Raw genomic sequence first — 26,481 nt, 5'->3', positions numbered from 1 at the left:
GAAATATACTTATTATTATTATTGGTATCTCATGGATTTTATAACATTTTATAAATGTCACACAATTAGAGCTTGATCCTGAATTATATTATAATCAAGATACTATTTTATTTTGGTGGAAAAGAGTAAGAAATCTTTATGACTATGTCATAGAGATCATTGTTTTGATATGAAATCATTAGTTGCAAAATATTTAGTAAAATTAGTTGTTTGGTTACTTTCAAAGCTCTGATTTGCTAGTGTCCAATTGTATAAAGATAAATAAAGTTATTTTCATAGTCTATATTATGTATTTCTTTTTCACATGAGCACTACCTACAAATTTCTAGTATGTATAAAAATAGCAAAACCATGAAATGAAATTTATGTATGACTTTTTGAAACTGTGACCTCTTATCATTGATATTTCTGTTTTAGAACAGCTATATTAATTATCAATTGCTATATAACAGATTACCCCAAAACTTAGGTTAAAACAATAAGTATTTATCATTTTAGTTTCTGTGAGTAAAGAATTTGGGTGCAACCTGGTTGAGTGCCTCTGTGTTTGGGTCTCTCAATGCCAAGCAGGGCTGTAGTCTCATATGAAGACATGGTTGAGGGAGAATCTACTTCTAAGCTCACTCACCTGGTGAGTGACAGGAGGACAGGATTTAGTTCTTCATAGGCAGTTGGAATGAAGGCCTCAGTCCCTCATGGGCTGTTGGAAGGAATTCCTTGATTTGTGGGCCTCTGTCTAGAATAGCACAATATGGCGTCTGGCTTCCATCAGAGCAATTGAGCAAGAAAGGGTGAGTAAGATGGAGGCCACAATCTTTTTGTAAATCTAATCTTGAAAGCGACATCCCGTCACATTTGCTGCGTCTGTTTGTTAGAAGTGCGTCACCAGGTCGGCCTATACTCAAGAGAAGGGAATTTCACAAGAACCTGAATACCAGGAAGCGGGAGTCAATGGGGGACCATATTAGGGGCTGCCTACCACAACATTCCTCTCAGAAAGTTCTACATAGTATGTATTTTAACTTAGAATTCATTTCGTTTTAAGAATGTGATGGCATTTCTTGAAAATATTAGTGATACGCAAAGATGTAATAGATAAAGGACCAGGGAACAATACACTAGAACTGTTATCATATCCCTTTCTATCTTTTCACTTCACTACCCTGGAGCATTACCTTTGTCTCGGATGGCGCAACACCCACGAAAACAGCCACTGGAAAGGGAGCACAGACTCGGGGGAAAGATGGGCACAACACATAAGTCACATAAGCCGTCATTTAAGCTCTCTATCCCATTTGCCAGAACATAGTCATGTGGCCACCACCACCCCCACCTGCTACAAAAAAGGCTAGGAAATTCAGGCTTTGGCCGAGCAGTCATGAGCTCAACTAAAAATTACGTTGTTACTGAAGAAAGGAAGAATACATATTGGGGGAAGCTGGAAGGCTCTGCCCAAAGCTTTCAACAGCATTAAAATGATTATCGCATGAAAAGCACTAATGCATTTTACTCAGAGGTGAGTAAAATCATGTCCTCGTTCAGAGCCTATTACTCTTAATTTAGACAGATAGAATTCTTATTAGCTTAGTTACAGGGCTTCCCAAACCACTGCAGGTTAGGAGGAAGTATAGTGAGAAGTAGGCATCATGTCCAGTAACAAATAGGGAGGTACAGAAGGCCAAAGCTAAAACTAAGCTGGCAGTTCAGAGGAATTTGATACAGGGGCAACCGATTCTCTGGTAGCCCCAAAGCTTTGCTCATTTAACAACATTACCACATAGTAAAATACTTAGATTTAGTAATGATGATCCAGAGTCTTCCATTGTGGTGAAGAGAAAACGTTTTGGCATTCTGAAAGAGGTAAGCTTCATTGATTATCTAGAAAATTTTGTAGAGCATTCTGTAAACATGATCCTGTCAAATAAAGGAGAAGCCCCTCTACTTAGAATACTCTTGGTTGAGTATCAGTCGGTTGAGCGTCTGACTTCGGCTCAGGTCATGATCTTACGGTTCGTGGGTTCGAGCCCCGCATCGGGCTCTGTGCTGACAGCTCAGAGCCTGGAGCCTGCTTCAGATTCTGTGTCTCCCTTTCTCTCTGCCCCTCCCGTGCTAACGCTCTGTCTGTCTCTGTCTCTCAAAAATAAATAAATGTAAAAATTAAAAAAAAAATTTTTAAATCTAATTACCACCACGTTATTTGTACAGAAAAATTCTTTCAGAGTTCCATTTCTAGTATCTAGAATTGCATATTATCTCAGAGAGCTTGGCATTAGTAATTTCCTTGTTTTTATAGAAAGTGTCTACATTAGCCAAGCCCCAAATATTTGATATTATAAACACAGAGCTCTTACTTCCCATCCTCTTATAAAGAAGTTATACATATAGAGTATTATTGTAAGTATAGGATTGTCAGAGAGTTCTGCAGTTCTCATATTTTTTAAGCCACTGGCATCATAGCTAGTATCAGCATTCTGATACATTAGCCCTGAATGTTTTCTTTCCCTTTTCTCAGTCTGGCAAACTCTGACTCATTTAAGACTCTGATCCATTACAGAATAAATTGCAGTACACATGAAATGCATGATCTGTGAAAGGAAGAAATGACAGGTTATATCATCGAAGTTAAAGTTTGCCTTATGAGAGACTATGTTAATAAGATGAAAAAACAAGCTGCAGAGTAGGAGAAAATATCTGACAAAGGACTAATATCTAAATATATAAAGAACTTTCAAAACCCAACAGTAAAAAAACCAAACAATCCAATTTAAAAATGGGCAAAAGACATGAAGAGACATTACACCAAAGGATATATACAGATGACAAAAAGGTGTTGAACATCATTAGACTAGGGAAATGCAAATTAAAACCACAAGGAGATACAAACGGATCTATCAGAATGGCTAAAATAAAAAAAATAGTGACAACACTAAATGCTGGCGAGGATGCTGAGAAAGTAGGTTACAGATACATGGCTAGTAGGAATGTAACATATCGCAGACACTTTGGAAAACAGGCTGGCAGGTTCTTCAAAAGCTAAACATGCCACTACCACATGGCCCAGCAGTTGCACCCCTGTGCAGTTATCCCAGAAAAATGAAAAACTTAGTTCATGCACAAACCTGTACATGAATGTTTATAGCAGCTTTATTCATGGTAGTCCCAGACTGGAAACAGCTGAGATCCTTCAACGAGTGAATGGAGAGACTAACTCGTATGTTCAGCATACTAGTTACGAATGATACGTGCCACAACTTGGGTGAGCTGTGCTGAGTGAAAAAAGCCAGTCCCGAAAGGTTGTATACTGTATAATTCCATGCATAGAGTGATCTTGAAGTGACAAAATTACAGAAATGGAGAACAGATTAGTGATTCCCAGGGGTTAAGAAAGGTGATGGGTAAAGAGAGGGAAGTGGATATGGCTATAAAAAGGCAACACGAGGGATCAGTGTGGTGACGGAAAGGTTCTGTATCCTGACTATATCCATGCTAATATCCTGTGCTATAGTTTCGTAAGGTGCCACCCTGGGGGGAAACTGAGTAAAGGGTACATGGAATCTCTTGGTATTGTTTGTTACAACAGCGTGTGGAAATATAATTATCTCAAAAAATTAAATTAAAAATTATGAACTCCTGAGAACTCCATTGGGCTGTGAACCTCATGAAGGAAGGGATGGATATCTGTATTTCACCAGCAGCTAGTACAGTGGCTGACTCATAGGAGGTGCTTAAAAACTGTTTGTGGGTTGCCTTAAGGGAGAGAGGCTGAACATTTGAATGTAGCCATATTAGGCACATCCCAAAATGAAGGGGTCTCTCTGCTGACCTCTTCATTTAAAAACTATCGATTGAACATCTGCCTCATGATAGACACTCTTCTAAATGCCCGAAATACAACAGTGAACAAAATCAGTAGGTGAGGGGTGGGGGATCTCCTGCTTTCACGGAGCTTACAGTTTAACTGGGGCAAAAGACAATGAACATAATACATAAATTATATAATATATGAGGAAATGCTAAGTGCTGTGGAAAAAAAGTTTTAAAGGATTGCTCAGCGTTTAGCATTTGGGGATACAGAAAAGACTCCAAGAGGGAGAGGGTTGTAATTTGCAATTTTATACAGGGTTTAAAAACAAAGGACAGTGTCACTTGAACAATTTTGAAGGAATTAAGGGAAAAATCATGCAGGTATGGGGAGGAAGAGAGTTCCAGGCAAAAGGATCAGCCAATGTAAAGGCTTTGAGGTAGAAAGGTGTCTAGTGTGTTCAAGGACTAGCAAGGAAGTGAAGCCAGCTTGGAAGGAACAAGAATGAGTGAGGGAGAGTGGTTTGGTAATGAATTAGAGAAACAATGAGAATGCAGAGCATAGAGAGTGCTTTAGGATGTTGTGAAGTCTTTGGGTCCTACTTCAAGTGAAATGGGGAGGTACTGGAGGATTTTGAGTGGAGCAGTGACACAACCTGACTTAACATTTTCAGAAGGGTCATTCTGGCTGCTGTATTGAGAATAGACAGTAGAGGAACAGGGTAAAAGCAAGAGTACTTCAGAAGCTATCTCAGTACTTTAGGGCAAAAAATGGACTGGGGTGGTGGCAATCGAAATATGAGAAATTATCCGTTTGTATTTAGATTTTGAAGACAGAGCCAACAGGATTTGCTGACAGATTGGATGTGGGGTATGAAGGAAAGAGGAATCAGTGATGACTCCAAGGTTTTGGAGCAGAAGACTTGACAAATGGTGTTGCCAATAACTGAACTAGAGAAATCTGGGGGGGGGGGTGAGGGGCAGCTTTGGGAGGAAGTTGAGGAGTGCATGTTGAATTTGAGACATCTAAGTGGAGACGTTGAATGGGCAGTTGGGTATTCCAGTCTGGAGCTCAGAGGAGAAGTATACACACTGGACATTTATGTTTGCAAGTTGCCAGCATTTATATGGTATTTAAAGCCATGAAACTAGATGAGATCTCCAGGAAGGTGTATAGTGAAGAATTCCAAACACTGAACCCCAGGAACCCTGTAGAGGTCAGGGAGAGGGAGAAGAACCAGCTGAGAGAGGCTGAGATGATGTGGCCAGTGACAGAGCAGGACCAAGAGGGTGGGATCCTGGGGGCCAAGTGGACAAGGCGTTTCCTGGAGGAGGAGGGACTGATCGGCCGATCAGCTGTGCAAGTCAAGTAAGAAAAGGACTGAGGATGACCATTAGTTTAGTAACATGGAGGGAACCGGTAACCCCCTCACTAGAGAGAGGAAGAATTTTAGTTGTGAAACTGATGTATGACTCATTACAAGGACAAATTTAAGTTTTAGGAGCTTTGTTTTAAAAAGCTACTCTTCAGTTTCTCAAAAGGTTATAGAATTACCATATGATCCAGTAATTCCATTTCTAGGGCATACCCAAAAGACTTGAAAGCAGGAACTCGCATCCTAGTATGCCAATGTTCAGAGCAGCATTACTCACAGTAGCCAAAGGTAGAAGCTACTGAAATGCCTGCTGACAGATGACTGGTTAAGCAAGATGTGGTATATACATAGAACAGAATATTATTTAGCCTTAAAAAGAAATGAAATTCTAATACATGCAACAACATATATATAGGTGAACCTGGAAAACATACTAAGTGAAATAAGGCAGGTACAAACGAGCAAATATTGCATGACTCCACTTACATAAGGCACCTAAAATGTCAAACTCATAAAGACAGAATGTAGAATAGAGGTTATCAGAGGCTGGGGGCAGGAAGGAATGGAGTGTTATTGTTTAGTAAGTACAGACTTTCTGTTTGAGATTATTTTAAAAATTTCTGGAAACAGATAAGAGGTGATGGTTGTACAACAATATGAATGTTGTACATTGTACAACAATATGAATGTACAATATTAATGCCAATGAACTTTACACCCAAAAAGTTTGGAACGGTAAATGCATAATAAAAAGAAAGTATAGGATGCAGACAGAATACTGTCTAAAGAGAAATTGGTTATATATATATGTATGCTTCGAACATATATATTTGAATAAAATCAATGAATGAGCAAAAAAAAAAAAAAAAACAACAACCCACCATTTTTTCACTTATTTCTAACCTAAGAGCTAAGCTTGCTTGAGGCATCATCTGAGATTGGCTTTCCTTGTAGATCCTTTAGTACATGTTTGTTACACTTTTTTCTTTCTTTCTCTTTTTCTTTTCTTTCTCTCTCTCTCTCCCCCCTTTCCCTTCTTCTTCTTCTTTTTTTGTTACACTCTTTTTTTTTTTTTAATGTTTATTTCTGAGAGACAGAGACAGAGAGACATTGCATAAGCTGGGGGGAGAGAGAGGGAGACACAGAATCCGAAGCAGGCTCCAGGCTGAGCTGTCAGCACAGAGGGGCTCGAACTCAAGAAAAGCGAGATCATGACCTGAGCTGAAGTTGGAAGCCCAACCAACTGAGCCACCCAGGTGCCCCTGTTACACTCCTTTTTAATGGCACAAGCCTTAGCCATTGAAGTTGAAGAAAATAGTATTCTTTTATAAAGGTCATTATCATCAGGAGGGCAGGAGAAGAGTCAATTGTTTGAGATTGATCCAACTAATTACTATTTTTGGAAAAAGGTTCATCTGTAAAATATTTACATTTTATATCTATTAAATAAATGTATTCCATATGTATTAAATATATATTCATTCAGGAAAACGTTTCTCGTACAATGACCCTTGAAAATAATGTTCCTTGAGTTCACATGTTAAGTATTTTCCTGCTAAAACCAGCATTTTTGATAATTTAGCAGAGCCGATACGGAGCAAACCTTGAGTACTGGAAGGTTTTGTGGCACAGCATATTTAATAACCGTGACAACTCAAGAATTTTAAGCAGACTCGCCTCCTTGTCTGGGATCTGTCGGCACCAGTGTGTCTCTACTGGCAAGCCCCTAAATGTACTGTTTCAGCCAAAACTGTGCTAATGATGGTCTACCAAATTTTAACAGGATATTTTTAAGACTTGATAGTCTCATGATTTAAAAAAAAAAACAAACAAAAAAAGGAAAAAACAAAAACAACTTTTCCGTCATTCCTTTCAAAAGCTGCCGCTCTAAAATATGTGGCAAATTAAAAAAACAAAAGGTCTAAAATTGCTTTACAGTCTGGATGAAACAAAGACTGGTGTGCTGGTGTGGCTGCAGGGAGCTCTGCACTGCTTTTGTATGATTTCAGAGGTGAATTTAGATGGCTGGAAGATAGATGGGTGCCAGATGCAGTTTGACATAGATTCAGGCAGCTGCTCCTGGGCTAGGTTTCATTAGCTGGTAAGTGCGCCAGCAGAAGCAGCAGAGCGAGGCCCCAAATGCCAAAATGACAGTGAGAACAGTGGAACAATACAATATTCACTAAGTGATTTTAATCTTGGAGATTAACTATCACCCAATCAGTTTCCAGGTCTTAAAAGCCAACTCGTACGAAGCCATTAGAGGGCCCAAGTCTTTGTCCATTGGGGGGAAAGATGTTTTAGTTAAAAAAAAAAAAAAAAAAAAAAAAAAAAAAATTATTAGTTGAAAAACAAAAAGTGTTGTAAACTCATTTTGGTAATATCCGATTAAAAATCACATCAACCCCCTCCACACACACGCTGCGGTAAAAGAAATACATCCACTGTTGCAACCAGGCAGTAAGTGGACCCAATGTTGGTTTATCTGTCTTTTTCAAATCAAAGTCTTGGGTGAGCTTCCCAGGCCTCTTCCAGCTTTAAGGGCTCCCTCCCCCACCACTACCACACCCATTCTTCAAAGAAAGACCAAGGTCTCAAAATCCAGAGAGTGTACCTATTTGCTTTTCAGACCTTATGATCTGCATAGCTAGTGGTGATTATGTACGCAGCCACATAATTGTGAATTAAAAAAAAACAATTCCTATAAAGAATTTTTGCTCTAACTGCTTGTGGGGTCATAAGTAATTATGAAACTGACTCCAGAAGTCCCCATACTTGATTTTAACTCACATGTTTTCTCAGATGTGAAAGGGAACCTTTATTTAGTATATTATTTAAACTTACTAAACTTATCTTTGCTTTTCTGAAAAGAGTGTTATGATCTAATCTATCAGTGATGCAACCATTTCATGTGGAGTAATTTTTTAAGTTAAAATTAACACAAAATAAATAATTTGATTGGACATGTACATATTTGAAAACTGTAAATTTAACCAGTCTCTGCTTTTTTTATTGAGTCGTAGGAAGCTAATGCATCACTTATAATAACTCTGAGGCATTACACGGTATTTCTTTTTTTTTCCTCCAAATGAGTGTGTGCTTGGCTCTCTTAATAACAATGGGAGTTGTATATGTGCTCAAATAAGAATAGCGTCCATTGTGTTTTGGTATTTTTAGTGTTTTGCTTAGTAATAATGTTGTGACACCACTTTTTGGGGGGGATGTCTACAGAATGGTTAAAGACCTAGAAATAAGCTCGGATTGAGTTAGAAACTCTGTATATTCAGGAGCACATTCTAATGTTAACTAATGGCTATATGATATCCTACCAAGTTTGAATATATTCTGGACTTAAGTATGTTGCATACATGTTCTTTAAAATTGAATTTCCTTGAGTTAAAGCTACCCATCTGTGAACTGATATTTGAATTAAAGGGAATAATACCCTAGGTGACGTGGTTTTAGTTCCTGTAAGTCTTTGGGAGTTATTTCCTAGTGACCAAAGCTCTGCCTCTCTCTTGCTTCCTTCCCTCCTTTTTCTCTCCCTTCTTCTACTGGTCTAGCACTGACGACTTCACCATGTGGACCTCAGTATTGAGACCTTTTTGTTTGTTTCACTGTACATACTGCTCACAAGGCCTGCTCTTGCAAACCTCTTTGATAACGGGTGAGTACTGGGTTAATGAAGAGTCTCTTCGGTTCAGCACACTCAGGTTTAGTGAACCTGACAAGACTCAGTTTGCATTTCTCATGACGGCCTTTAAATAAAGCTTACCTAACCTTTCCGAATCCCCCTCATAGGGTCTCTGGGAGGAGAAAATGAGGCACGTATGTTACACATTTAGCATAGTACTTGGCCCAGGGTTCATTCGGAGGTTCTATATTCTGTATTTCTTTCCTTTACTTTATGCAAATATCCTCTGGAAAATGTCTCATTTAACCTTGTGAGAAAAGTTAATATATGTAGGAAACATATGGAGTTCCTCAGGGAAAAGGGTTATATGAATAAGTCCAAGATGCCATTGTGGTGATTACTGACCAATACAAAGCTGTTTCAATTGTTAATAATCATTGACACTTTAATTCTTTTTTTCCCCCTCAACGAAATCATAAATTTAAGCCTAGTCTTTTACCACTTATGGCAAATTTTGTTAATTATCAATGTTATATCTATTCCCCCTGTTACTTCATTCTGTTTCCGTGGTGGTGGTGGTGGTGGTTTTCATTTTGGTTTTGTTGGTAAAATACATATAACATAGCATTGAACTTAGCCATTTTTAAGTACACTGTTCAGGGGTATTACATACATATACACTGTTGTACAGTCATCACCACCATCCATTCCCAGAACTCTTATCATCTTGTAAAACTGAAACTTCATACCCATTAAACAATAACTTCCTATTCTCCCCTACCTCCAGCCCCTGGTAGCCACTTTCTGTCTTTGCTTTTGACTACCCTAAGTACTTGTTCAAATAAGTGGAATCATGTAGTATTTGTCTTTTTGTGATGGGCTTATTTCACTTAGCATAATGTCTTCATCCATGCATGAGGTTCATTCATGTTGTAGCATATTGCAGAATTTCTTTCAGGAACTTCAGCCTTCTTAAGGCTGAACAATATTCTATTATATGTGTATACCACATTTCCCGTGTCCATTCATCTATTGATGAGCATTTGGGTTGCTTCCACATTTTACCTACTGTGAATAATGCTGCTGCGAACTTGGGTGTACAGATATCTCTCCAAGACCCTGCTCTTGATTCTTTTTGGTATATACCAGAAGTGAAGAAATTGTTGGGTCGTATGGTAATTCTATTTTTAATTTTTTGAAGAACTGCCATACTGTTTTCCACAATGGCTGTACCCATTTTACATTCCCACCAATGATGCCCAAGGGTTCCAGTTTCTCCATATCCTTGTCAGCACTTGTTGTTTTCTGGTTTTTTGATAGTAGCCCTCCTAACGGGTGTGAGATAATATCTCATTGTAGTTTGGATTTGGATTACTCTAATGATTAGTGATGTTGAGCATCTTTTCTTGTGCTTGCTGGTCATTCATACTTCTTCTCTGGAGTAATGTCTTCAAATCTTTTGCCCATTTTGGGGCGCCTGGGTGGCTCAGTTGGTTAAACATCCGACTTTGGCTCAGGTCATGATCTCATGGTTGTGAGTTCAAGCACTGCATCAGGCTCTGTGCTGACAGCTCGGAGGCTGGAACCTGCTTTGGATTCTGTGTCTCCTTCCCTCTCTCTCTGCCCCTCCCCTGCTCATGCTCTGTCTGTCTCTCTCAAAAATAAATAAACATTAAAAAATTTTTAAAAACAAACAAAGCAAAACAAAGCAAATCCTTTGCCCATTTTTGAATCAGGTGGTTGTTTTTGTTGTTGCTGACTTTTAGGAGTTCTTTACATATTATGGATATTAATCCCTTATCAGGTATATGATTTGCAAATATTTTTTCCCATTCTGTGGGTTGCCCTTTTACTCTTTTGACAGTGGATTTTATTTTAAGTTTTTGTTTATTTATTTTGAGAGAGAGAGAGAGACAGGGAACGAACAAGCAGGGGAGGAACAGAGAGAAGGAGAGACAGAATCCCAAGCAGGCTCTGTACCATCAGCAGAGCCTGATGTGGGGCTCAAACTCAGGAACTGTGATATCATGACCTGAGCTCAGATCAGGAGTCAGATGTTTAACTGACTGCACCACCCAGGCACCCCTGTTGACAGTGTTTTTTGATGCACAAAATTTGTAAATTTTCTTAAAGTCTAATTTGTCTATTTTTTCTTTTGTTACTGGTGCCTTTGGTGTTATAGCCAATAAATCAATGCGTAATTCAATGTCATGAGGCTTCTGTCATATGTTTTCATCTTGAGAGTTATGTTTGAGGTCTTACATTTAGGTACTTCATCCATTTTGAGCTGATTTTTGTATATGGTGTTAGGGTAAGGGTCTAGCTTCATTCCTTTGCATGTGGATATCTGGTTTTCCCAACACCATTTGTTGAAAAGACTATCCTTTCCTACCAAAGGGTCTTAGCACCCCTGTCAAAAGTCATTTATCCATATAGGTGAGGGTTTGTATCTGGGCTCTCTGTTCTGTTCCACTCATCTGTATGTCTGTCTTTGTGCCAATACCACAGTTTTGATTACTGTCACTTTGTAGTAAAATTTGAAATCAGGAAGTATAGGTCCTCTAAGTTTGTCCTTCTTTTTCAAGATTGCTTTCAGTATTCCAAGTCCCTTGAGATTCCATATGAATTTTATGATGGTTTTTCTATTTCTGCAAAAAAAACAGCTTTGGGATTTTGATAGGGATTGCATTGAATCTGTAGGTCTTTTGGGTAGTATTGACATTTTAACCATATTGTCTTCCAATCCATGAACATGAGATGTATTTCCACTTATTTATGTTCTCTTTAATTTCTTTAGCAATGTTTTCTAGTTTCCATTGTACGTGTGTTTCACCTCCTTGATTAATTTCTAAGTGTTTTATTCTTTTTGATGCTATTGTAAATTGAATTGCTTTTCTTTTTCAGATTGTTCATTGTTATGTATAGAAATGCAACTGATTTAAAGTGATTACTGATAAGGAGGGACTTCTGCCATTGTGGTATTAGTTTTCTCTATGACTTAATAGCTGTTTTTGTCTCTCATGTCCTATATTAATGTCTTCTTTTGTGCTGAGACAATTGTTAATAGTGAAATGTTTAAAGTTCTTTCATTTCTTTTTGTGTATATTCTATAGCTACTTTCCTTGTAGGTACCATAGGGATTACGTTTAACATCCTAAAGTTGTAACACTCTAATTTGAATTTATACCAACCCAACTTCAATAACATACAAAAACTCTGCTCATTTGTAGCTCCATCCCAACCCCTTTTGGTTGTTGATGTTATGCAGTAGTCTCTTAAATTGCAGAAAAAAACAGATTTGGAGTACAAACCAAAGTTACAGTAATACTAGCTTTACCACTAATAATTTTTTTTCTTTAAATCTATTTGTGTCTTGAATCATATTGAAAATAAAAAGTGCAGTTAAAAACCAGTTTTGCAATAATACTGTTTTTTATCATTGTCCTTGTATTTACCTTTATTGAGATCTTTATTTCCTCAGATGTCTTTAAGTTTCTGTTTAGAGTCTTTTCCTTTAACCTTGCTGGGTTCCTGAGAACATTTCTTGCAGGATAGGCCTAGTTGTCATGAACTCCCTCTGCTTGTATTTATTTGGAAATGTCTGACTTTCTCCTCCCTTTTGAAGGACAGTATTGTGAGATGTAGGATTCTTGGTTGACAGTTTCATTCTTTTAGAACTTGGAATATATTGGCTAACTGTCTGGTGGCCTACAGAGTTTCTGATGAGAAATGTACTGATAACCTGATTGAGGATTCCCTTGTACATGACAATTGACTTCTTTCTTCCTGCCTTCAAGATTCACCCTTTGTCTTTTGAAAGTTTTATTATAATATGCCTCAGTGTGGATCTCTTTGAGTTCATCAACTTTGGAGTTAGGTGAGCTTTTTGGATGTTTATATTCATGTCTTTCATCACATTTTGGAGTTTTCAGCATTATTTCTTCAAATATTCTCTCTACCCCTTCCTCTCTTCTTCTGAGATCCCATGATGAGTTTATTGCTTCACTTGTCCCACAGCTCCCTTGGGCTCTGCTTGCTTTTCTTCAATTTTATTCTTTCTGTTCCTCAGACTCAATAATTCCCAGTGTCGTATCTTCAAATTTGCTGATTCTTTCTTCTGCTCAAATCTACCATTGAATACTTCTAGTGAAATTTTCATTTCAGTTATTGTGCTTTTCAGCTGCAGAGCTTCTTTTTAGTTTTTTTTAAAGGTTTTCTATCTCTTTATTGATATTTTCATTTTGTTTCACACATCATTTTCTTGACTGTCTTCACATTTTCCTTTAGTTCATTGAGTGTCTTGAAAATAGTTGTTTTAAAATCTTTGTCTAGTATATCTCCAGTAGGTCTTTTTCAAGGACATTTTCCATTGATTTATTTTTTCCCTTTCAATGGGCCATACTTTCCTCTTCTGTTTTGTTTAATGCCTTGTAATTTCTTTTTGTTGAACACTGGACATTTGAGTCTAATATTGTAGCAACTCTGGAAACCAGATTCTTCCCCCTTCCTCAGGGAGGATATCCCTTCTTGGATAAAAAGACAAAACCTCATGAAGACAAGACTTTTGACTTTCCTCTTATCTGGAATGTGGATGAAATAGCTGGTAGGTAGCAGCCTTCATGTGACTCTGAGGACCATGAGGTGGAAGGTTACATTTGACCCATCCTTCCAGTCCTGGACTGCCTAACCCCACACTTTTAATTTTGTGGGAAAAAAATAAACTCTTTGTTATTTCAACCACTGTTAGTATTTCTTTTTTTTTTTTAATTTATTTTTAAAAATTGTTTTTATTTTGAGAGAGAGTGAACAGGGAGGGGCAGAGAAAGAGGGAGGGAGAATCTCAAGCAGACTTCCACACTGCCAGCACAGAACCTGACATGGGGCCTGAACTCACGAACCACAATCATGATCTGAGTCGAAATTAAGAGTTGGACACTCAACCAACTGAGGCACCCAGGCACCCCTGTTAGTATTTCTTCACTCACAGGCAAATGTAAATCCTGCTATACCATTCGAGCTCATAACCCACCAACCTAGGGGTAGAAGTTTGAGCCAATGGAGATGAGCACCAATATTTTTCAGAGCAATGCAAGAGGTTGGAGATTCAGCTACTCAGAGGTATAGTGGATATTAAAGAACAAGGAGTACATTTATTTCTAATGAGGTGTTCAAGCTTTCTACATTTTTGGTGTTCATTCTCTGTTTCTTTGGGTTCACTTGCCAGACATTACTGGCACTTTTTTTTAGGTGGAATAAGAAAGCATTGTAGCTCAGTTATAGCAATGAAAGTAGGAAGAGGCATGCTGGTTGCTCCTGTTACTTATATTTTAAAGCCATTGTAGAAAGTAGCTGATTTTTCTCAGTCTTTGTTATAATTTGTTATGTACACATTATCACATCAGAATATAATTAAATCGAAGGAATAAGAAGGATGGAATTACAAATAACAATTCAGACATCTGACATTCTCTCAAATATTTGTGAGAGAATCTTCTCTAAAATGTAGACTAGGGCCTCGCACAGTGGATAGGCAGTAAATGTTAGGCAAAGAAAAAAAGTGGTTTTATATGGAACTACAGGTACAGAGGTAGAAGTCAGATGATGAGATTTATTCAGTAAAGATGCCTTTTTCTTACACTTCAGTCTGGCCTGATGCCTTAAGTTTGCAGGGCTCCATCTAATGTCTAGTGTGCTGTAATGTGTGTCCCAACCCCATACATGAGATTCATCATAGCAGCGAAGACTAGGCCTACTGGGAATGAGCAAAGTTAGCCCTGCTTCCAACACCAGCGACTACTAGCGCGGTGCTGAACTTAAGTAATTATTAAAAACAAAGACCTTTGTGTATCATTTTCAGGGGGCTGTGCTAACTTCTTTACATACATAAATCTCACTGAACCCTCACAGTAACACCTGCCTCAGGTCCTGGCTCTATCCCCTTTTTACAGCTGAGAAAACTGAGGCTTAAGCAAGTTGCCGAAGGTCAGATAGCTAACACGTGGTCAAGCTGGAACTTGAAACCCTGTCTGTCCTGGGGCTTTTTGACTCCAGAGTTCGTGTTGTTAGGCACGTGAGAAGATGTTGACTACAGTTTGCTCAATTACATGGGAAATAATCTCTAAGTAGTCTGTACTGTGTCCTTTCGTTTTTCTGCAAAGAACCAAAAGGTAATGGCACAAGTGGCCTAAGTCGTAGTAAAGACTTTTCTATTGTTAACGTGGAAAAAGTGACTTCTGACTAAGGGTGCCTTTGTATAATCCTTTTTTATTCACTTCAGTTTCACGGTTTGTCTCTCCCTCGAGTGGGAGGGTAGGTCAGAGGTAGACAGATATGCTCTGCTGGGGTTACACACGCTGTGCCGTGGGGGCAGGAGAGCATGTGCATATGTTACGCAGAGCACAGCTTCACATCCAGCCGGTATGTCACCGAACTGCATGACTGTGGCAGCCTTGATGAATCATGGCATTTTAAGCTCTGCATGTGTCATCGACGTATGTGGGTTGAAATTGCATGGAAACATAGTAGTCCACTAGAAATATAAATAAGAGTAAAATACACCATCGGAATAACTGCAGCATTTCTTAGAGCAAGCAAATACTTGTGAAACTGGTACATTTTGAGCTTTTTGTTTTTAGAGCTAATGATTTTGTTTACTAGCTTAGACCATCTCAGCATTTTCTATTTATTTAAGTGTTTGAGGTTCAGTCATAAAATTTCACTCTGAGCTAGAGCTGTTTATAGAAGCTTAGCCAGTGTGTGTGTGTGTATATTAAAAAGAAAGAGATAATGTATATATATTTTAAAAGATACTAAAATTTTTCTGATTCGTGCTGCTTTCTAAATAAGTAGATAGGTGGATCACCACACTTGAAGTGCCCATGTGAGTTTGTTTTTAGAAATTCAGGTTAAGTGAAGTGCTATTTACAATAGTAAATTTGAAAATGAAAATTGGATTTTGAATCAGATCTGGATTCCAGTCTGGGCTTTATTGCTTGGTCATTGTGCGGTCTTTTATTAGTATTATTATCTTTTTTTATTTAAAAAATTTTTTAAATGTTTGTTTACTTTTGAGAGAGAGAGAGAGAGAGAAAGAGCACGAACTGGGGAGGAGCAGAGAGAGAGGGAGACACAGAATCCGAAACAGGCTCCAGGCTCTGAGGTGTCAGCACAGAGCCCGACACGGGGCTCGAACTCACAAAAGGTGAGATCATGACCTGAGCCGAAGCTGGACGCTCAACTGACTGAGCCACCCAAACGCCCCTATTTTTTATTTAAAAAAAAAATTTTTTTTTAACATTTATTTATTTTTGAGACAGAGAGAGACAAAGCATGAACGGGGGAGGGTCAGAGAGAGGGAGACACAGAATGTGAAACAGGCTCCAGGCTCTGAGCTGTCAGCACAGAGCCCGACGCGGGGCTCGAACTCACAGACCGCGAGATCATGACCTGGGCCGAAGTCGGCCGCTTAACCGACTGAGCCACCCAGGTGCCCCGCCCCTATTTTTTAATCTTTATTTATTTATTTTGAGAGAGACAGAGTGGAGGGGGGGCAGAGAGGGAGGAAGAGAGAGAATCCCAAGGAGGCTCTGCATTGTCAGAGCAGCGCCCATCGCAGGTCTCTATCTCATGAACCATGAGACCATGATCTGAGCTGAAATCAAGAGTTGCATGTTTAACAGACTAAGTCACCCAGGAGCCCCAGTCATTGTGGCATCTTGAGAAAGTTTTCTCTGAACCTCAGTTCCTCAAATGTAAAACACAATAGTAGTAACTGGCTTTTGGGGTTTTAGGGGGAGAGGAGCAAATAAGATGGTGATGCCAACATGCTTTATAATCTGTAAATAAGTGTACAGATTTAAAGCTGGGGTATCCTTACTGTCTACTCTATAGCCAGCAGATGGCCTGATCTAATGCCATCCTTCATCCATGAAGGTGACAATGTCAGTTTTGGTCTCTCAAACCATACAGATGTATTGAGCTCTTATGATGCGTGATGACTAATTCACATCAGCAGAACTTATGTATAGATTTATAACAGCTATGGTTTGTACAGTGATGCACTTTATACAGCACACAGGCATTCTATACATGAGCATTCTGTAGATGTTTGAAGTTTCTCTTTAAGCACCCAAATTTGTTTCATGTGAGCTTGTTTGATAAAAATCTTTCCCTATACCATTATTGTTCTTGTAATTACATTTTTCCCACAGAGAGCATTGAGCATAGTAGTACCTTTTATTCGCGATTCAGGATCATTTAGTTTGCTAAGGCATTCTGTTGGAACAGAGTCCTTTGGGCAGGGCTGGTGAGGGAGGGGCATGGTGCTCTTTGCCACGACTTTGAATAATCCCACGTCACTCAATTTTTTGAATTCTCTTTTTTTTCTTTAACATCTTATTTCTTTATTTTGAGAGAGAGAGCATGCGCAAGCGGGGAAGGGGCAGAGAGAGAAGGGGAGAGAGAATCCCAAGCAGGCTCCGTGCTGATAGCACAGAGCCTCATGCGGGGCTCGATCCCATGAACCGTGAGATCATGACCTTAGTGGAAACCAGGAGTCGCATGCCCAACCAACTGGGCCATCCAGGCGCCCCTGAATTACAGTATCAACATTTTAATTCCTCCTCCTGTTTCAAATTGTTAGTTGTCTTTTTTTTTTCTTTTGGCTAGTATCATGTCCAATCCATTTTCCCCCCTAATTTCTGTTTATAATCTGTGGTTTGAAGGGAAAAAAATTAAAATCATCTTTAAGATTAAATAGACACTCGGGAAATACATGATAATGCATGAGCTTTGTGATTTCTTATTTTTTCTCAAAGATTGATTTTTGCTTACTTTGTTAGTTCCAAGTACCTGGAATGTCTCTGGACGAATTGTCTTGCCCACTACCATATCATTTGCAGTCTGTTTATCAGTTTCGTCTAATAATTATCAATCATACTTATATAACTCGTTACCAACTATAAATTGCTCCCACATACATTGCCTTGCTTGATCTTCATATGACCATGGGAGATAGGCAGGACATACATTATTTTCAGACTTTACAATAAGAAAACTAAGGCATAGTTGGAGCTTACTCAGTGGGTTTTAGCCAGGAGTGCCAGGTGTGTCTCCCAAGGAGGTTTATTCACCCGCATGTGCCTGGTGCTTGTACCTGGATAGCTCGGTTCCGTAGGTCTGGGGCAGGACTCAGGCATATATTATTTTGGAAAAAGATTCCAAACAATTCTAATGTGCCTAGCTTTCCCCGACCCTTTTATCCATCCTCCATGCCCCACCTCTGCTCCCATCGAGGACCACTGGGTTAAGTTTTTATGACCAGTAAGTGATTTACTAGGATGCTTTCATGTGCAGGTTACAGAAAAGCCAACAAACAGTGGCTTAAACCTATGATTTTTAATGGTTCAATAATCAACTGAAGTGTGGTCAGAATAGTGCCCTTCATCCATCCGACCCCCCAAGCCCCACAGTTACTTTACTTGGTAAAAGAAACTTCGCAGATAAGGTTAAATTAAGGATCTTGAGATGGGGAGGTTATCCTGGATTGTTTGGCCGGGCTCCCTGTAATCCCAAGAGTCCTTGTAAGAGGGAGCAAGGAGGTCAAGGGCAGAAGAAGGAGATGAGACGACAGAAGCAGAGGTTGGAATGATGTGTTTTGAAAATGGAAGAAGGGACCACGAGCCAAGGAGTGCAGGTGGCCTCTAGAAACTGGAAGAGACAAGAAGACAGATTCTCCCTTGAAGCCTCCAGAAGGAATACAGCCCTGTCAACACTACGATTTTAGACCTCAGGACTGTCATTTGCATTGCTTTGAGCTACTAAGTCTATAGTAATTTGTTACAGCAGCAAAAGGAAACCAATACCACTGTGAGAAGTATAAAATGCAGATTCTTTTCTTTTTTAAGTTTATGTATTTTAAGAGAGACAGCACACATGGCGGAGGGGCAGAGAGAGGAGGACAGAGGATCTGAAGTGGACTCAGTGCTGAGAGCAGAGAGCCTGATGCAGGGCTCAAACTCATGAATCGTGAAATCATGACCTAAGCCAAAGTCAGACGCCTAACTGACTGAGTCACCCAGGGACTCCTAAAATGCAGATTCTTAAGCCTCTCTCACAGAGATAATATTTTAGCAGAGGTGGGTGGGGTCCAGGGATGTGGGGTTAAACTAGTCCCTAGGTGATTCACTGGCCTGTGGTCCTTGGATCTCACCTACAGAGTTATAAATATACCCATAAATCATTTATTATTTCCCTTGGAAGTTCAGAGGTGGGCATTCCTAGGTCAATTATTCTCTTTAAATTGTTTTTTTAATGTTTGTTTATTTTTGAGAGAGGGAGAGATAGGGTGTGAGCAGGGGAGGGGCAGAGAGAGAGGGAGACACAGAATCAGAAGCAGGCTCCAGGCCCTGAGCTGTCAGCACAGAGCCCGACACGGGGCTTGAACTCATGGGCCATGAGACCATGACCTGAGCCGAAGTCAAGCACTTAACTGACTGAGCCACCCAAGCGCCCTTTGGTTGTTCTCTTCAGCTCAGTGACGTCATCAAGAGCCCAGGCTCCACTTCAACCTCTACCCCACCACCCTCAGTGCGTTGAACTTTTGTCCTTAGCCTCCTTAAACTCTGTACACCGGAAGACACCGCATCCTCACACAGCCAGGAAGGGGAGAGAGAGCTCTCTCTGCAGGCCTGTGTGCCCCTCACTTTTTAGTCAGGGTGGTAAAATTCTTCCCCAGAGCTCCCAGCAGACTGACTTCCCCTTACAGCCCACTAGCCAAAACCGCATCACCTGCTCACCTCCAGTAACATGGGAGGCAGCGAGAATCCTTGAGTTCTCCTCCTCCTCGTACATCCCCTCAAACGACACTCCCCTCTTAACCTAGCTGTGACCTCTGTCCTCCAAAATGACCCTTTAGTGCCAGTTCTTCGTCCTTTTAAATCATCTCATGTCCCACCCTTCACTTTGAGAAATAAATGCATTGTCTTATTTAATCTTTGTGACACCATGGAGTTGATAATATTTCCCCTGTTTTTACAGTTAAGAATCAGAGATTGAGAAACATGCCCAGGGTTCATTGGTGGAAAGCTCCTAAGTGGCAGGTCTGTCTTAACTGTAAAGCTCAAGCCCTTAACCATTACACCCACTGGTTACACAACTGCTTCTCAGTTGTTTGATTTTGGTGGCACGTTCTCAAATGCTAGAGCTTTTGGCACACTTGAAGAGATTCAAAACACAAAGCAACACTCAGCAGATCAATCATTACAACACAATCACCATCATTGGAGGGTTTTGCGAGAGGAGAGGAGGACATGACCTGACTTTTGTTTTAAAAGGATCATTGGCCACTGTCTCGAGAATACACAGGCGACAAGACTATTGCAATAATTGCTTCCCCTCTTACTCAGGGTAAAAGCCAAAGTCGTTGCGTTGGCTTATTAAGGCCCTCCACAACCTGCCCCCTTCTCATACCTCCTCTCCTTCCACTCTCCCCTTCACTTCCTCCTCCACTCGCTCACCCGCCCCTCCTTTCCTTATTGACATGGAGCCCTCGGGCATGCTCCCCACTGCTAGTATTTTCTCTTCCCTCTGCTGGGAAAAATCTTGTGCTGGGCTTCAGTTCTTACCTCCTTCAGGTCTTTACTTCTTGTCATCTTCTCAGCAGGCTTTCTTAACCACCTCTTCAAAATCACCCGCCCACCCCCCCCAACACACGCCCAGGCACACATTCCCCAGCTTTCCTTCCTGTTTTATTTTTCCGTATAGCACTTAATTTCTAACATGCCATATAATTTACTAATTTATTGTGTTTTCTCTTTCCTCTCACTAGCATGTAAGAGCCATGAGAACAGGGATTGTTGCGGGTTTTGTTTGTTGCCACATTCCCAAGTCCCAGAACCTAGGGCACAGTAGGCATTCAATAAATAGTTGTTGAATGAATACAATTTTTATGCGCAGCTCTGATTAGTTCTAAGGAGTAAATTCCTAGAAATGAAAAGACTACATTACAGCATATTGATATATATATTTTTTAATTATTGCGTTTATTTATTTTGAGACAGAGAGACAGACAGACAGGGTGTGAGTGGGGGAAGGGCAGAGAGAGAGGGAGACACAGAATCCAAAGCAGGCTCCAGGCTTTGAGCTGTCAACACAGAGCCTGACGCGGGGCTCAGACTCACAAACCGTGAGATCATGACCTGAGCTGAAGTTGGACGCTTAACCAACTAAGCCACCCAGGTGCCCCCGGCATATGGATATTTTAAAAGGCTCTTCATACCCATGACCAAACCCTGTCTTCTCAAGGTTGAATCCAGTCACTTTCATCAGTGGCTCTGGCATCCCAGCCCACTGTGCCCGCACATTGTAATCAGGGTTAACACATCTGTAGTCAGCTTGGGATGTGGCAATCATATTTCCTTTTAATTTATATTACTTTGATTAGATGAATTTGTATTTGGTTTTTTCATGCATTTCTTCTTTTGGTGACCATTAGCTTATATCCTTTGCTCATTTTTCTAATTTAGCGTCAGTGTTTTTCTAATTTAGTATTGGTGTTTTTCTTTCTTATTCTTTTTTAATGTTATTCATTTCTGAGAAAGCGTGAGTGGAGAAGGGGCGGGGGGAGGGGGTGGGGACAAAAGATCTGAAGCAGACTCTGCGCTTACAGCAGCAAGCCCAGTGCTGGGCTGAAACCCGTGAACCGTGAGATCATGACCTGAGCCGAAGTCGGATGCTCAACCTACTGAGCCACCCAGGTGCCCTCCCCCCCCTTTTTTTTTTAAGTTTATTTATTTATTTTGAGAGAGAGAGAGCACACCAGAGAGCTTGAAAGAGCAAGGGAGGGGCAGAGAGAAAGGAAGAGGGGGCGGGGAGAATCTCAAGTAGGCTCCACGCTGTCAGCACAGAGCCCAATGCAGGGCTGTACAAAGGGCTCAATCCCACAAACCATGAGATTACGACCTGAGCCAAAATCAAGAGTCCGATGCCTAACCAACTGAGCCACCCAGGTGTCCCGATATTGATGTTTTTCTAATTGATTCATAAGTACTTGTTTGGCTATCAGGTTACTAAGTCTTTGTTAACTGTGTTACAGATATTTTTCCTAGTTTGTCATTTTTCTTTTAATTTTGCTTATGGCGCTTCTTGGTATATAGTTTTGTAGTATAATCATTTTAACTCTATGTTTCTTCTTTTGCTTTGTGTTTGGAAAGGTCTTGTCTACCTTTCAGATCAATTGTTCATCTGTAATTTCTTTTAATGTTATAATGTCTTTATACTGTGGCGTGTTTCAAGTTTTTCTTTTCGTTTTTTAAGTTTATTTTGAGAGAGAGGAGAGAGAGAGAGGGAGAAAGCGTGAGCACGTTTAGGGGAGGGGCAAAGAGAGGGAGAGAGAGAATCCCAAGCAGTCTCCACGCTGTGACTGCAGAGCCCGATGGAGGGCTCGAACTCACGAACTGCGAGACCACGGCCTCAGCCAAAATGAGGAGTTGGACGCTCAACGAACTGAGCCCCCCAGGCGCCCCTCAAGTTTTTCAGTGCACATCCATTTGTATTTTTCTTTTGTCAGAATCCAACTCTATTATTACAGCTTTTTAACATCTTCTATAAAATTTATTTTTCTTCATTTGTTGGTTATTATAAATAACTTTTAAGATTGTTCTGTCAAATTCAGGAATAGATGTAGAATTAACGTCCAAAAATAAAAGTCAGATGATGCCACTCTCTCACGGAAAATATTTTAATGATCCCTCATTGCCTTCGGAATATAAAGTCCAAACTCTTTAATGTGGCACCCAAGGCCTTCCTAGACATGCCCAGCTGAACTCCTTAGTCTTGTATGTAGCTACTTCTTGCTTGCAATTTAAACTTCGGATCTGTACCCATATCCACTGCTATTTCTCACCTCCCTGTCTCTGCTGCTAATGACCTTGACTAATCCCCATTTGTCTTAAAACCGACACCATGGCTTTCACACTGGCCAGGCTCTGTGGCCACGCATATGTGTCCATTGTCACTCTGTGTCTGTATCACCACATAACCCACTGCATCACATCGATGAGTTAGTTTTTCCCGTGAACTTGGTGGGAGCATCTCTTGTTCATTTTGTATTTTTAGTGCCTCGTGTGCTACCAGTCGTGCAGCAGGTGGTGTAGATGGATTAGAGGGGGAATATTCAAGACTGGAAGTAGGGAGATGGATTGTTGCCGTAATCAAAATCAAAGATGATTAGGGTCTTGACTAGGGCAGTGATGGGAAAAATGGAGAGGAAGGGACATATTTGAAATGTATTTAAGAGGGAAAATTGGCAGGACTCTATGTCTGGTTAAATGCGAGGGAAAGAGAGAGGGAAGATACTTTGAATCTTAGATTTCCAACCTAGACACCAGGGGTACCTTGTTGGTAACTTAACCATTCTTAGGCATTCAAGAGGAGGTGCAGATTTAAGGAAAATACGATTAGGACAATTTCAGATGTGCTGTGACTTGGAGGTGCCTTTATGGTACCCAGTGGAGATGTCTAATAGGCAATGGGATAGAAATAGGCTAATTATATACTTTTATTGTTCAAACCAGGACCGTTTTGAGATTGAAACAGGGTGCTATTAGTAATTATGCCATGACAAGCATAAACTAGGAATGACCCTGACAAACTGGGATATATGGTCTCTCTCTCTATAAAGGTCAGATATGAAGCTCAAAGAGAAAGGTCTGGAATGTGGTTAATGGTTTGTGAATCATTAGCATATAGATGCCCTGAGAGTGGGTGAGGTTGCCTGGGGGAGTTTATAGGATGAGAAGAGAAGAAGGAGCAAAAAGAAAACCATAGGGAATACAAACATTTGGATAGTGATTATCAGTGGGCAGAATGTTCTCAAAACACTCGTGTCTTCACATTTTCCTGAAGATTCTGATATCCTAACCAACCACCCCCATTCCCCACTCACCTCAATTACCCTCTATGGTCCCAAATTGCAACCGGAGGTGATTTTGGAAAAAAGTCAAGAACTATAGGTTTATAGGGAGGTCAGACGAAGGGGAGCCAGCAAAGGAAACTCTAAGTGTCCAGAGAGATAAGAACCAGCAGGCTATAGTTTAACCAAACTCACTGAAAGAGATGGTTGGAGGTGGTCAGTAATGTCAAATGCTACCGAGGCGCTCAGTAATGTGAGGAACTGGGAAGAGTGTCCATTGGCCTTGGTGCTTAGAGGGCACTGGGTGCTCTTTTCTAGGGGTGGTCAGTAGTGTCCTGCAGACGCCAGAGGAAGGAGGAGGGGCTAAAGCAGTGAAGGGTAGAGACAGGAGCAGCTACTGGTCTCCCTGCAGCACTGAAGCACAGAAAGATTACTTCTTGCTTTAAAACTGAAGACAGAGAGTGTTGGGTCCATAATTTATTGACTTCAGGAAGGAGCCAGTGGAGAGGGCAAGGCTGGGTGTAAACGAGAGGGAAGAAATAGCAGTTTGTAGTCATATTTAAGCTGTTTTCCTTGGACTGGTTTTCTCGTCAGGAATACCTGTGTTGTCCTAGAGTTGAATGCCACCAACCCATTCCAGTAGGAGTCACTTTGACTTTGAAAAACTTATCATTCAGATATCTTTTTATTTGGTTAGCCTGGGGTCTGGATTTTTCTCCCAATTTTTTACAAAAGACTCAAGATGGAAACCTTTGACTAGAATATAAATTCATCTCCCAGTTGCACTGATTTGCTGAAATGTCGCTAACAAAGTGTTAATAACCCATCAAGCTAGACTTATGGGTGGATATGATATATCCTTGTTGATAGATTTAGAAACACATATTGTAGATGAATCTATTCTTTTAGAACACATATGTGTGTGTTTATGCAGTACTGTATGTCTTAGAAGGAAAAGTGAGTTTTAAACTGAGAATTGATTTTTTTTCCCCCATGAGAAGCTCCATTAAAAAAAAAAAACAAAAAACTTTAAGTTTCAGAATAGAAACTGTTCCGTTTTCTGATCTGCTACCTCATAAGTAAGAAGTTAGTTGTAAGGTTAACTTCCTCGGAGAGAAGAAGGCAAGGACACCAGCAAATGGAAAAGAAAGGTTTAATTGCTCTGCAAAGGCCCAGACATGCTCTGAAAAGTAAAGATTTCAGGCTTAATGTGCACAGAACAAAAGGCCGTTGTGAACTGTGTACAAGAGTTGGTGAGAGTTTGTATTCTGCCCCTTTTTTCTGTGGGAGTTATTTCCTGTTGTTGACTAGAGTTCTTTATTTAGAACCACCTAGCTTCAGAATGCCTGCTAGCACGCAGAAAAGTGTGTATTTAAAACATAGGCTTATTTCAAGACAATCTCTGAAAAAAGTCACATTACCCATGCACTGAGACAACATCATGTCCCCAAAGGTCAGGAGAGCATGTGGGCTTTATTTCTATGCCTATGTGGAGAGACATAAAATAAGAAAGAATCAAAATGCATTTGGTATAGCAGCCAGTGGTCACCTCAACACCAAGTGAGAGATATTTATTTCATGGGGAAAGTGTGTTTCCGTTGTTTTAGAATGCACAGACACATACGTGCACACGATTTCACTTTTTAGTGCTAAATGCATTATTTGGCATATTAATCAAGTAACAAGCCTTCCTATTTTGTGAGGAAACTTTGATCTTTTCTAGCATGATAGAAGTTAGCCTGTTGGGTGAGAAATACATGGACTTTATCCCAGTTATTCTCTTACAGTTGACCTGTCAGCTGGGCTTCCTGTTAAGAACTTTAGGTTACTGTAGAGTCATCATTGGATTTTACAGTCTGTTATTAGGAGAGAGAGAAGGATAATATATCAAAATGAGTGTAAGGAATAAGTTATTACTGAAATAATGGGGAATGAATAAATACATTAAATATAAATACTGCTCAATGCTTTATTAATAGAGATTAAGAAATTGTGGGAGAAAAACTTCTGAAGTTCTACTTCATGGGGACCATAAGGAAGAAAGAAAATAAGGTGTATTTTTTTAACCTGATGAAATCTAAATCAATAAATTCACACTGTGTATTCCAGCATACTTACTTGGCTTTTCATGTTTGTAAAAAAGAAATTAAACATTATAGATAAAAGAGAAGCCACCTGTGTGTCTCTCCCTGATTCCATTTCCCTCCTCTGTTTACCAGAGGTAACCACTTTCCTAAACGTTTTTTTATCTCTAATGTTTTTATTCTGTAATTGCATGCCTATGTATTTGTAAACAATGTATAGCCATATTTTACATGTGTTAAAAGATTTTATATAGTGAGATTATACTGTACATGTTTAACAGCTTGCTTTGTTTTACTCAGCATTATGTTTTTTTAAGATTTAGCCACGTTGATATAGGTACCTTTAGTACTTCTTAACCACTATAGTTTTCAAGTGTATCAGTTTACTCTTACCTTGGTGAACATTAAGGTTGTTTCCAATTTTTAGCTGTTATAAGCAAAGCAGCTACAAATACTCTTCTATGTTTTCATGGGGGATAAAAACAAGAGTTTCTCTAAGATTCTAGATTCAGCTCTTCTCATCCAGAATTCCTCCAGAGAATTAAGCCCCAGTTCCCTAAGACATCCATTATATGTAATGAATTAACTTCCTTCCTGTAAATCTAGAATGATTCCTGTGTTTGGGCTGGAGTTAGGGACTGACACCTGCCCCTGAGAGCGATCGTGTGAATCCCT

At 39.9% G+C, this 26,481-nt stretch overlaps 1 protein-coding gene across 5 annotated transcripts in view; it reads left to right on the top strand.

Moving 5' to 3' along the window:
- Nucleotides 1–26,481, top strand: part of SERTAD2 (SERTA domain containing 2) — a 115,288-nt gene that overhangs the window by 56,344 nt on the left and 32,463 nt on the right. For 2 of the 5 annotated variants that reach the window (XM_042981543.1, XM_042981540.1), the window contains exon 2: nt 8,741–8,844. The exons of 2 other annotated variants lie outside the window; for them this stretch is intronic. The gene's annotated coding sequence lies outside the window, so the exon portion shown is untranslated. Of the gene's footprint in view, nt 1–6,406; nt 8,845–26,481 lie in introns of those variants that run through there. One more of the 5 variants, XM_042981541.1, reaches the window with a different exon arrangement.

Source organism: Panthera tigris, chromosome A3 (genome assembly GCF_018350195.1).
Source record: "Panthera tigris isolate Pti1 chromosome A3, P.tigris_Pti1_mat1.1, whole genome shotgun sequence".
Lineage (NCBI taxonomy): Eukaryota > Metazoa > Chordata > Mammalia > Carnivora > Felidae > Panthera > Panthera tigris.
This window is presented reverse-complemented; position numbering and strand designations above follow the sequence as displayed.